The sequence below is a fragment of the Furipterus horrens genome, unplaced genomic scaffold (assembly GCF_987537825.1).
Source record: "Furipterus horrens unplaced genomic scaffold, mFurHor1.1.pri manual_scaffold_1, whole genome shotgun sequence".
Lineage (NCBI taxonomy): Eukaryota > Metazoa > Chordata > Mammalia > Chiroptera > Furipteridae > Furipterus > Furipterus horrens.
The window spans coordinates 141,109,420-141,123,752 of NW_028327171.1; the positions used below are offsets into that span (position 1 = coordinate 141,109,420).

A 14,333-nucleotide genomic window follows, 5' to 3' on the forward strand; every position below is an offset into this window, starting at 1 on the left:
TGTTTGAATTTTCCTTTATGACTGAAGTAAACACCACTCATTAAATGGCATATTGCTTTTCTTAATGTTGTTCCACAAAATTATTAGTCTCAGCAAAACAATGATGTTCTTCGCTAATAAAACTGTGTTTCACCTTGCTCAATCAAAGCAATGCCTACTTAAATTGCATTTTAAAGCAAAAAGTCTCAAACGGTTCTCAAAAAAATGCCAGAAGTAAATAAAAGTTTATTTCTTGATCTCTGGATCTCCAAATGAGCTTTTTTGTGTGTGTGTGAAAAATATACAAACACATATTTCAATTAGCTGCAAAATAAGGAACAGTAGTCCTTAGGTGGAAGAGGCATGAACCCTGAGATCAGGGATATACAAGTTTGAAGCTCAGCTCTGTCACTTCCTAGCTGTATGACTTTGGACAAACTACCTAACTTTGGAGGTCCTGCCTTGTCTAAAATGAGGACAACAGTACTAACCACAGAGGTGTGTTGTGAAGAAAAATTGAAGCACAGTAGTTTGCAATCTGTGATAAGGCATATTGCCCCTCCCATTATGAGTAAAATCATCCTACTTAAGGAGAAAGAATACCTTAAAATCCTCCAGTAATTTTCATTCATGACCTCCTATCCACCAAGGGATAGATGGGAAAGATATACACATGCATCTGAAATGCAGTGGGCGTTACCCATTCCTCATCAGCAGCTGTATTTCAAATATGATTTCAAAAGCCCCACAGGTTTTGTGGCTAAGAAGGAAGCTCAGAAGCTGAACTATGCAGAGGTTTAATTTTTTTCAGGCCAGTTGGAGACTTCAACTCTAACAACACAGTGTTCAGTAAGTTAACAAACACCTTCACGTTTAACAAAGTGGTAACCATTAACCCTTAACTTGATGAAAGCTTCTAGAAAGTAACTAGAGAGAATAAAAGGAAATTTTGAATATTATATCAAATATTTCAAGACAGAATAAACGCAGTTTAACATTAATTTGCTTACTAGATCACATCACAGATATCTACTATCTTGCTTTACTTCCTCTAACCTAACCACGCTAAGGTGTATATGCACTGTATATTCTTAAAAGGTCTTTAGAAGGCTCTTGTAAAAACGACCTGAGATATTTCCTCAAGTGATGGGATGTGACATAAACCACTCTAAAGAATATTTCACTCATATAACCTCAAAGGAAGCAACATTGATATTAGTGGAAGAAAAAAAAGCTTTCTGATTCTTCATTACTCTGTGCCTTTCCATGATTAATCTAGAAGCACGTATTATGCCATATAGTTACAGATATTTCTTAGGAGTCTGAATCATGAGTTATCTGTAAACTGTGGAGGCAGTATGTGTAGGTGCTGCTGTAGATTCAAGACAATCAGCAGCAGAACTGAATACCAAGCATGTGGGAGGCTGAAAAATAGAAAAGGGGGGAAAAAAGATTATAGTTATAGTAGATTTCCACACCTTTAATAGCTCAGTAAGAAGAGTGAAATGTACAGGTTTGAACTAGCATTTACTGGAGCATTTTGCTAGTGGTCAATGGGTGTGTCTGCATTTTGGGTATTTTTCTAAGGAGAGTAACTATGTCCTACCATCTCTGAAAACTATATTTAGTGGCTTTGATTCATGGAAATTTGTTCTGCTTGTTTTGTGAAGACAGCCATATCCTGGCAGTACCCCCACTTACTTTTCTATTGCAAATTTTGTGGCAAGAAGAAAATGTGTCCTTCTTTTTATGGTTTTCTTAAAGCACACCTGGAAGAGAGATGATCCCCATTTGGTACAAGCAAAAGAGGCGAAGCTGATTTTTAAATGTAAGATTCAAACCAAATGTCATTACAGCACATTAAAGAACAATTCAAGTACTAAAGCTGTGCTTCATACTGTTTTAGAAAATACTACTTGGAACAAATAAGCATGAGGTTAAAAAAAACACTTTGATAAAAAAGGATTTTTTTTCTGTCATGCGAGAATTTGCTAAAAGACAAAGGAAGTACGTTATTTGCCCGTTTTAGCAATACTCTCAGAAAACTGCAATTGGTCATCCCGACACCACAGATGCTCACAAGCAAGTCAGGTGAATATACACATTTTTGCGCCACTAGCAATGGCTACTAGAAAGTGAGTCCTTGGGAGCATCAGTAACAGTCCCAAAACCGAGAGTACTTGGTCCAAAGCAAGCAGTCTCCTCTATGGCAGTGACCAAGTGTTTGCCAAAAGATGGTGGGTGAGCCTGCATGCAGACAAATGTCTTACATAGGTGACTAGGTGAATGAATCTATTAAAGCATTAGCACATGTACAGTCACAGATATTAAAACCCAAAGCATTTAAACTGTGTAAGTCAATACAAATAAGGAGTGTGGCATTTAAAAGGAAGAAACAGCAAACAAACAAACAAACAAAAAAGAAACCTTACATTGGGGAACAAATACCAATCCTTTCTGCATGACCATACAATGATGGTATTTTATGACATTAAGAGTAAATGGCCAATGCATTCTTGCTCTCTAAAAGAGCATATAAAATGTCTCAGATAAATTTTATCAACTTTTAAGTTTCTCTGCTTAAACAGGTAAGCATAAGTTTAAAAAATAATCATCTCTTCACCAAATTTTACTCTTCAGTGATACCAATGAATGAGAATCTACTACACTATTAAAGTTTTATGGAAGTTTAATTCATTATCAATACTATAATTTAATGATACGTGGTTAAATGCTAAACATTAAATTGGCAATATAAAGTGAGTCAAAGTGATAGCTAGCACATAGAAATTTTAAGTAACTTCAAATTCTATTTAAAATCACCAGGGATCAAAATGAACTAAGAATTACCTACCTTTCCAAAAAGTTTGTATTTATAATTAAAAGAGGATGGAAAGTGAAAAGTCACAATAGTATTTCATATAAACATTTTGACCAAAATGAACAAGTGTCATTAAAATCATCTCAATTAAAAATTGATAATGTATTGATAAGATTACTGAGAACAAAGTGGCCTGAAACAAATGCTATGAATATTTTTAAATTTTTATTAAGACTTCTTGTCACTGTACCTGCATTTATTTTCAGCTTGACCCAATTTCTTTATTCCCTGAGCCATGATCATTTTCAAGGTGAACTACATTTTTTGTCTACCTCCACTCCCAGTTACAACTGCTGTGATAGTTGAATATTTTTTAACAGTATAGATAAAGGAAAATTGCAATATGTCATTGATTTATTGAAAAAGATGTGCTAAAGTATAAATAAAACATGTGGACTTCTAAAAACTGATCCTAAATCACATTAGAAACCTGCAATTAACTCTGATATATGATGTCAATTCAGTGAACTATAATATTTAAATAATTTTCCAACCAGATACTAAGTAGAAATTTTAAATCAGAGGAATTATTGTATTAATATATTCCACAGACACCTTACTGCTATTAGTTGTAGGAAGATATAGTTTCAGTGATGATGGTTTTAGCAGTTTTAATCCCACACACATGAGAAATTGATTCCACAGGTTAATGAATACATGGCTTGATACCTTACATGTCTATCAATGGCTAAAAATATATTTTCTATTTGCCTATATATGATATTTGGAAAGTTAAGCTTGCAGAGTAAAAAACAGAGCTTAAACACCAAATGCTTTAAGTTGGGGAAAGTAAAGCTTGAGTAGGATTTCCCAATAGGTCACCAGAGGTTTACCTGGTATTTTCTTACTGACCCCTTCCCTTCTGCACCTCCACCCACCAACTCCAACACACCAGGTTCTATTTAAAAAGCAACCAATAACCCAGCAGAATAAAATAGGGCAGTACTGAGAAAAGTTAGTGTTACCTTCCAGCCCACTCATTTACTTTAATGATTCATCAGGGAAACCCCAGTTGTTAAAATACACCTGAAATCTCATTAAATAGTAAAAAATAAGCATGAAAAGACTTCTGTTTTGAAGTATGTCACCATTGACTCCCCTAACAGAACCTATGAAGGGGTGAATATATAGTAAAAATATATTTTGCTAAAAATAAAATAAATTTCCTCAAAGTATTTTACTACATTTAATTATTGTATGGGGGGGGGGGGAGACAAAAATAAATCCTACAAAAAAGTTATTTTTAAAAAACTTCTAAAAATAAGGCATGGCAAATTCATCCTAACCCCTAAAACCTCGATGTAATCTCTGAAAACTGAAATAGAATCTGGCTTCAAATGCAGAGTAATAACCTTGCAATCCAAAACTATAGGCACTGATAATACTCTCCATAATTAAAGGAAGTGTGGCTGATAGTAAGGAATGAATCCGATTCCTGAGCACTAGCTTGAATTGAAGAAAATGTATCAAGGAAACTAACCATTATTTCATTATAAGACATACAACCTCATATTTATGAGAACCTGTTTACTACTATATGTACTTAAATAGCAACATTAAAAAATTGAGTTCATAATGAAAAAGATGTAGCTCTCTAATATTTTATCCCCCCACAATGCTATGGATGTTCAAATTTCTTCAACTCTTTACATTTGTTTCCTGTTGTGGTAACTAAGAACTGAGGATTTATATAAGATTTAGTAAGAAGACTTACAGCCATATTCTTTGTGAGACAATTTAAAACTATTTTAAAATGTACTTTTCTAATTATATGTTTTGCAATGATTTTTTAATACATGTTTTCAAAATTACAATCTGATTACCAATATTTTCATTCTTTCTCAATTTGGAATTTAACTTTCTGCTTAAAAATATCACTTATTCCATGACTTGAATTAATACAAAGTCTTGGTCATGACTGTCAGTAACAAATGTAAATTCAAGAAATAATTTGATGTGCCTGCACTGACATCATTCACTTGTTTTCAAATATGCATAATTTCCAGAAATAACTAGATGTGTACTTATTACAATTCATTACCTTACATTTTTGTAAAGTTACATTCCACATTAAATAGCAAAATTATAACTATAATTTTTTGTGAGAAGTTTACTGGTTTAATTTCATGACAAATAAAATACTAACCTTCTTTCAATTTTCCATTGCTATTAATTTCATAAAGAACTTCAAACTATAAAAGTACCAATAATTAGTTTACTGAATACTAGAAATATTTTCAATTTGCTGACATTTTAAAATGTGGCAGTATATGTATGAATCCATAAAAATTTTACACTGGAAAATCATCCCATTCACTCATTTGAACTGCCCTAATTGTATTACCCTTTTAACTACATCTCCACACCACCCTACAATCTGGTTCCCATTGCACCACTCACCAGAAACCAATCACAAATAACCTTCCAAAATGCAAATCCGATCTTAAAGAGGCATGCTCAAAGATCTTCCATGTCTCTCCTGTCACATAAAGATAAAATCCCGACATGATGCAGTTCACACCTTCATTTTCCGGCCCCTTCCTTCCTTTCTCCCACTTCAAGCCCTCTTCCCTCACTTCCGCTGACTCTTCACTGTAGCAATACCAAGCACTCACTCTCATGTGACTGTGTTGCACTTCTATGACTTCACACCTTTATCTCTTTTCGTTAGCCTTCTCTTTGCGTTCACCTAATGAACTTTTCTTAAAAATTATGCTCATGAATCATCAATTCTATGAAGCCTCTCCTTGAACTTTTCTTAAGAACAACTTCCTTTCTATTTCGTATAATAGTATCATTACACTTGCTTCACTCTATTTCCATGTCTTTCCATTTCCTATGAGACTGCAACTATCTGGAGGATAGGGACCATGACATTATTTTCCTGGGGGCTATTCCATGATCTGGCATATAGTGAATATCATTAAGTTTTCAGCACTATCCTTGCTTCTAATGATTTCCCATTGTCCCTTAAGTCTAAACTAAATCAGCAGCCAGCATATGCAAATATATTTTTATTTTAGGAGCAGGTACCCCCCAAAAAACTGAATTTATAAAAAATTGTGTATTTATCCTTACATGTTTAAACTTCAGTAACGTTCAAAGTAGTCTCTACCTGATGCAATATACCTATCAAGATGTTTTATCCACTGCTCAAAACAGTTTTTGAACTTGTTGATTTTGATGCCTTTTAGTGCTTCTGCCATTTTTTGTTTCACCTTGCAAATTGGCAAAATGTTTCCCTTTGAGGACTTTTTTCATCTGGGAAACAAACAAACAAAAAAAAAGTTGCTTGGGGAGAGACCAGGTGAATAGGAGGGTGGGACCCAGGAGTCATGTCATTTTTGGTCAAAAACTGCTGAATACTCAGAGACGTGTGGGCAGGTGGGCTTGTAAATCACCCATCATGAAATGGGCAAACATGCTGAAAGAGTTTTCAAAAAAATTCACTGAAGCTGAACACAGCCTCTCACAACACCATCAGCTGATGCACTGATACAGATGGGTTCCTGGAACACTCACCTAGTGGGGAAAGCCTGTACTGTACTAGAACGGGCCCACCCGCCAGAAAATAATTCTGGGTTTTCTTTGGGTCCCTCCTTGTGTTCCCTTTCAAATAATGATTCTTCTTCTTATTGTTCATAGAAATCAGTTTTTTAGAAATAAATTTTTATGTAGAAGTATTTATCCTAATGAACCTATAGAACAGAAGTAACAACGATTAAAGAATTGAAAGACCATAAGCAATTCAATTCTAGGCCAAAGCAAGTTTGATATCTGTGAGATCCATGAATTTTGAAAATCATCTGCAGTTTTTTAATTTGTTTGATCTGTCATCACTGGAGTTTAATACCAGAGTGAAGTAGAATGAGAAGCCAGTTCCCTCACCATCTATCTGGAGATCCCACTCCACCCTTAGTAATTAGGCTTTTATTTAACAAGGAAGGAAAAGACACTTTCAAATACTTTCTGACAACAATTATTAATTTTACAAAAGTTTGACATGATGCATAATGTATTTGCTTTCTTGAGACAGCATTTCTCCAAGGCTTCCATCTTTTTGAAAGGGGCTGCAAATTAGCTCAGTGGGAGAAAACTGAGCGACCCAACACATTTGGACACAGAAACCCAAGTAGAGAAGCCTGAGTGTTTCACAGACTCACAGGTGGGAGGAATGCTGCCATGGTTGTTCAATCACCTTTCTTTTATAGAAGAAGAAACGGAGAATATCGGCATCACAAAATAAGTGAGAGCAAGGGTCTTCTGACCCCTTGTTCATATGTCTTCCCATTATACTTCATTGCAGGCATGCGATACAACATAAGTAAAAAGTGCCTCCATTTTCTAGTCTTTGAAGTTTGGGGATTAAATATCAATGTTTAATAAGCATTATTATGTAAATGACATATATTATAGCACATATGTATAAGCAAATGATATGTGAATGTTATTTTAAGATGATATATTTATTACATATTATATTTAATAATAATTCCCAATAGTTTGTGAATCTAGAACATCAGTAGTATAAGTCACACAAAACTGAATGCCATGTAGTTAGGGTGGTAAAAATCAAAACTTTTGTTCTAATCTTTGTGATTCATTCCAGAATCCTGCATAATTATCTCTCTGCTCACTTCAGAACCCTTATCCTTCATGCCCTACTCCAGCTCTAAACTGACCTGGTTTTGATAGGATAATAGGCCTTAAGGACTAAGATGGAAGAAGGACAATATCCAAGGTTCATATGACAAGAAAAGTTTGGTCTAGGACAGGAGGACAGCTATTTAGCTACATTAAGTATATATCATAATTTAATATAGTCACCATCAAATAAAGTCCAAGTCCACTTGATATAACGTTCTGTAGTACTTCTTTTTACTTATCACTTGTAGGCTATATTTATATGAGTGACTACATAACATCTGTATTCTCCATTGTGTATTAAGTTCCATGAGGACAGTGACCAGGTCTGCTTGCTTACCTCTATATTCCCAACCCTTAACAAACAGGAAGTGTTCAACAAATATGAGTTGAGACAATAAATCATAAAACCCCTTAGCAATGGCATTGGTAATTTTTTCCTAATTCATACAAGATCTATATTATTATCAACCACACATAATCATGCCTTACTACCATTAATTACTATCTACTCTCACAGACTAGATGCACCCATTTTATCACATCTAAATATAACAGGTTGCATCTTATTGCATCTAAAATGTCAAAACTCATCCTAAGGAAAATGTCCTGCCAACAGCCCTGCTGAGGGGTTTAGAAGCCATGTTTTACGCCATGGGCAACTATTTTCTCTGACTGACTGGACTTTACAAGAATATTTAACACAAGGACAGTCAAGTCTGTGACCTGGAAGAATTCAACTGTTTTAATCATTAGGCTGGCATTTTTTATTAGACAGCAGCATTAATCTTGCTTCTGTGCATAGAAGCATTAATCTGGCTTCTATGTCAAAATTTAACTCTGACTTGGTTTGTGCAAGGTAATTATAAATATACACATCAAATAAATTTAAAATAAAATGACTAATGTTCTTAAATATCCTGGCACTAGTGAGTCTCACTAACATCTTTTAAGAACTTAATCCATATTAACTAAATAAAAAATTGTCAAAAAGTTTCCCTCTCCAAGCAGGAAGCACATATCACATTTTCAGTTAATTCTGAAACAGAAATAGCAAGGTTACTCTAACACAAACAGTCCTATTTGAAGTACAGCAACCCAAGCAAACATGGGTGGCATTCCCTTGATGAGTTAAAATGTCACCAAGTATAAAGTTCTGGATTTATTCACTTCCAGTGAAGAATGAAAAGGACATAATCTCACAACTCAATCTATTTATCAGTAAGGGGAAATTCACTTAAATGAAATGCAAAATCCTAGAGCTCAGGAAGCAAAAAAAAAAAAAAAAAAAAAAAATCAGTAAACACTTGGGAGAAAAAAAGAGGAATTTCTATACAGGACTAAAAGAGCTAGAAATAGATATCCTTAGTACCAATGTTAGACACCTTTAATATTTTTAATATTCATTTTACATAAATGAAAGTCACCCTGCAGTATCAAACCTTTTAAATGATGTAAGGAAGTGTGAGATGGAGGAGCAGTACTAGAATCTGTTAGGATCCAAATCAATAAAACCATGTTTTAAAGCTGTATATCAATTAAAATATTTAGTGACCCTTCTCTCATCTCCCAAGTTCCACATGAATATATCAAATTATTAGAAGTAGAATTAGTTAAAAGTATATTTTCTCCTATTTATTTATTGCAGCAGGTCTTTTCCTAATTGCCATATATTTTTTAAGAATGCTATGATTTGTCAATGGTCTTAAGACATTTGCTTACAGATTAAGAAACTGTATCTAGAAACAAGACTAGAAAAACTGGATAGAATCTAGAGTGTGTTAATGATAAATTTTTAAAAGCCTAGAAGCCCAGTTTAGACTGGTGCTGAGTAAATCTGGGGCTAATAGATGTGGTAATGAGAGCTGTGTCACTATTTTTAAATATCACGAGGGGCATATTATTAGCTACCCACTATTATAAGAAAAAGAGTAAGTCTGATAATAATAGATTGGGATTTTAAAATCCTGTAGATATTTAGGATTAAAATTGTTGAGTAAAGAAAAGACATATAAAGACAACAGTGTATAATTTCTATAACATCTATTATTCTCCATAGTTTCTGCAAAGGAAGCACAGACTTGCCCATATCATCTGACACACAAGTTTCCATTGGATGAAAGGTAAGTAGCAAAAGCTCAAAATTTCCTGGTTGGAGCAAGCACTATGTCTTCAATCTATTTAGCAGCCTTGTCTGTCACTATTCTCACTTTATCAACCTGTTTTTTCAAGAAGACTGTCCAAAGGTATAAATATTTTGTCTAATGAAGCAGAGACCCTCTAGTAAAAGGTATTCTTTGCAAACTACCCCAAACCACACTTTGTATCCTCATAATCTCTCCAGGAAGTAATTTCACACTTTGCAAACAGTGTGTTCAAACAGAGTAAGGTTGCTTAGGAGTTAACTCCCTCTTGCATCTCTATCTAGCATATATATGCACCATATCTGGGACCTTAAGTCTCTCTACTGGATTAATTAGCACTCATAGTTAACAAACAGCCTGAATCATTGTAGAGGGAGATTATAACTTAAACTCCCAAAACTAGGTACATAAAATCCTGGATTTTATATTACAGTTATTCAATTGATCATAGTGGAATTGTAAAGGAATACTTTGTTTCCCCTAATCTTTCCCCTTGTCCCTTGTCCCATGTTATTTTGAAACTTTACTTGCAAGAACTAAATTTAAAATAAGTTCCTTCCCGTTGTTCAAAGAAAATGCCTGCTAACTGCAACCAGTTACTTCTCCCAGGAGCAACAGGTGATAAAATTTCAGCCATCTACAAAGTAGAAGAGAATACTTTGTGAATTAAAATGACCCTTGTCATATCCTGAAAACAAGCTGCTATCTACAATGCTAAAGCCTGAAAACCATGATATCTTTTGATTCAACAATACCACTTCTAAGAATTAACCCTGGAATCTTTATTGATGTCTTCGCCCAAAATTGAAATAAAAAATATCCAAAAAAATGATCTCTTATGATTAAATAATTATAATAAAAATCATAATGAAGAATATTTATTGGCATGGGAAATGCTTCATAATTGCACAAATGCATAAAATGCCTACATAAAAATATACGATGAAATGAATATATAAATATGAGAGCCCACATGCACACAAGTATACATGATCATTTACGGCAGAATTTTTAGTGATTTTCTTTTTCTCTTTGTCTTCATTTTATTTTTCAAGTTATCATCATTGAATATGTTTCAACTTGCAATTAAGAGACCAATAAAATTTTCTTAACTTTAGCGAAGGAGGCCAAATTAGTTGAAATAAGCCAATTAATGAAGGCTTATTCCCCTCCAGGAGCTTGCAAGTAGTTTTCAATTTATTCTAACTACTATTTCTATAAAGAAATTTATTAAAAATCTTATCAGGAAGGGTTAAACTAATGGGGTTACAGCTATTCACAAACACTATAATTTGGTTTTGTAAATAGCTTGTCTAAAGCATAAAATAAAATACTCAATTAATTTTTTAAAATGTACTTTAATTATTATATAATTGCAAACAGATCAAGACCTTTATTTATATATAAGAGATCTGGAGCTGTACTTTGACCAAAGGTTTTAGAAACTAAAATACTACTCTGGTACTTACAGTTTTGAATAGAAACATGGGCACACGTAGTGCAAACTAAAGTTTTAAAGTTCAAGTACAATTTCAAAATTAATTTGTGCCTTAAATAATTAGTTATAGCTGTTGAAATAAGAGAAAAATATTTAATTAAGGTGAATAAAATTGAAAAGAACTTCTAGTTTCACACTTAATTTCCTAAGTGTCTATATTAAGGAAGCAGAAAAAGGTTATTGCATAATCATCCATATGTATTACACATGTTAAAAAAAGGGGGGGACTGATTGGATATTCAACTACTAGAAACACTGTCTTGCAATTATAAAAGGCTATCTTCTCTCATAACTTCTGAGATTTTTCCTGTATTTATATACATGCAATAGGTGAATGGATAATCAATATTAACCCAGTGGCAACTCAACTTCATAGCAAAATATTTTTAAGTGAAACCTCCAGATTCTAGTACTTTTTTACAATTTAAACATCATGCTTTTTTTTTTTCTAATAATAAAAACTAACTCAATTGTTCTGGAATTGTTTCCAATGCAACCATTTCATTTTTAAAATCATCTATGCTGATAAGCTTAACTTACATATCTAACAAGAAAACAACCTACACTAAAAGTATACAAGTAATTAAGAATTCACCTCTAGAAAACACAAAAAAATAATAAAAATGTGAAATATGTAAATGCAAAAATTATAGACAAGCATATCATTTCATCTGTGTTTAAAGGGACACTAAGAATACACCTATCGATACATAATATTTTAAAATTTGCACAAGGTTAATATGAAAAAGAAATACTAATCTTTACATAGCACTGTGTAGCATTTTTTAACTTTATTACCACTTTGTTAACTCTCTGTCCCAGAGCAGATCACCTCCAACATTACTACTCTGACCTTACAGAAAAGTGACAGATAAAGTTTATGGTGAGAAAAAAATATATAAGTTTTTATAGGTTTCCAAAAGGGAATTCTTCTGACACTAAAAGCCATATAAACCATATAATAATACTGATAACCAATATTTTACTGTCAAATTACAGACTTAAGATTTCTGGAAAAATATCAAGGTGAATTTGCAGTAAAACACAATAAAAGAAAATCTTGAGCTCATGATAAACAGTCTACAATCTCTTTGCAAACTTTAAATATACATATAAAATGATGTTTAAAATAGGTCGTCTTTAAATTTTTCCATATCCCACAATTCACCTTTTACACTGCGACTGACAGACCCTCCTCCAAACATTTATCAAGGCAAGTTATTAGCGCCTACCTTTCTGAATATTTTCTGTCTGTTTTAAAAGCAAATATACACTGTACAGAAAAGAAGCATTATTTTTTGGTAAAAATCACCTTCAAAAATCAATTAGAATATTCAAAATATTCCATTCTCACAAATGAAAATAAGTTGCTTGCTGGAATAACACTCTTCCATTTCACTGCCTTAAAAATTAAGCTGGCATGGATAATAAAAGTGGGGGGTTTTTACTGGATATGTTTGGCATTCAAATATTTTAAAACAATACTAACCCATAATTAGATTTCACAGCACAATTTATAGAAAATAGAAGTTATTTTTATGGAAGCAATATTAATAATTTGATATTAATATTATAAAAGTTATAACAATGCCATTGCTCGCATAAACCTATAAACAAGCTTGCAGGTGAATGCTTATTATCCTCTTCAGTCTGGTTTTTAACCATTCATTCATTTAGTAAGTATTTATTCTGTCTACTATGTGTCCATCATGTTTCCTGGTGCTTGCAGATAAATTAGGGAACAGAACAAAAGTTATCATAGGAATGCCTTTCTAATTGGAGTAAAAAGGCAATCATGGAGTGATTGCACATCAGATGATGGCAGGTGCTATAAAGAAAAATAAAAGGGTAATAAAGGCTAAGGGTCGCTGAGAACTGGGATTGGGGAAGGGTAGTATTCTAAATAGGTTGTCGGAGAACACCTAGCTGATGATGAGGGGACATCTACACAAACACCAGAGAAAGAGAGGGTGGGGCTACACAGATCTGGATCTGAAGCTTTCCAGGCAGCAGGCACAGCAAGATCCTGAGATGAAGTACGCCTTGCATGTGCAGAGCTGGGAAGTCTGTGTGACTGCAAAGTACAAAAAACTTGCTTTATTCAACAGACATTTATTGAAGATTACATTCTAAAAATTATGCTGAGTGTTTTGTGATATTAAGATGACACAAATATAGTTCCTGGCCTGGATAAAATTACAATACAGAGTGATAAATATTGCAAAACATTTAACCTGGGTCTCAAAGAGAGGCCAATAGTGAGTTCTACTTCAGAACGATGAACCAAGAGTCCAGAAAGGACAGAAAGCCAAAATCCCAACTACAAAGGGGAGCTGAAGAAATGTGCAAAGACTCTTGACTCACTCAGTAATCAATCAACCATTTTCTCTTTTTGCTTTCTTCCAGAATTCAGGCTAAAATGCTTTATTTCCCAGCTGTGGGGAAAGGAGGCATATTCTAGTCTTCCAAAATGATGTAGGTGGAAAGAAGGCTCAAAATGCACCATTCCGTCTGTCGGGAGCCAAGACACCGTGGCGCAACTCCGAACATAACAACCCAGAGGCCTTTTAACTGACCCACCCAGGCCTCTGGTATCCGCGGCTTTCCTTCCAAGCCCTACAGCCTCCCAGCCTTCTTTATCTTCTTCAACCTCAACTACATTTAATGTCTTCCATTCTTCCTCTGAAACTTAACAGATATCTTAGTGTCAGTCCTTTACTCAAAAAACTGATTATCTCTGCAGAAGAAAGACAGAATTATCGTATTTTTCACACTATAAGACTCACCTGACCATAAGACGCACCTATGTTTAGAGGAGGAAACAAGAAAAAAAATATTCTGAACCAAATGCTGTACTAAAATATTTAATAAAATATAACAATAATATTTCAACCATATAAAGTGAACAGCAGTATTAAGAACTATCATCACTGTCATTAATAAATGAGGAGAGACTTTAAGGTTCAAGTACTCTTCTAGTTTTCTAGGAACCCCAAAAACTCATCATCACTAGTGTTTTAGAATTTATGGGGGCCTTTAATCACAGGCATTGAGGGAGTTAAGAGGTATCACTAGTTGTAACAGTCACTGAGAGTATCACTATCCTAGTTACAGGTTCTGGCGGACTACCCCCAGGGCCTGTTATGGATAGTGATACTCCTTAATCCCCTCAATGTCTGTGTTACTA

General features: G+C 33.8%; 1 protein-coding gene across 6 annotated transcripts in view; it reads right to left on the reverse strand.

Moving 5' to 3' along the window:
• The window catches only part of QTMAN (queuosine-tRNA mannosyltransferase), a 337,069-nt gene that overhangs the window by 272,382 nt on the left and 50,354 nt on the right, over positions 1-14,333 (reverse strand). The window contains exon 1 of one of the 6 annotated variants that reach the window (XM_090267334.1): positions 12,379-12,409. The exons of 4 other annotated variants lie outside the window; for them this stretch is intronic. The gene's annotated coding sequence lies outside the window, so the exon portion shown is untranslated. Of the gene's footprint in view, positions 1-1,680; positions 1,739-12,378; positions 12,410-14,333 lie in introns of those variants that run through there. One more of the 6 variants, XM_090267329.1, reaches the window with a different exon arrangement.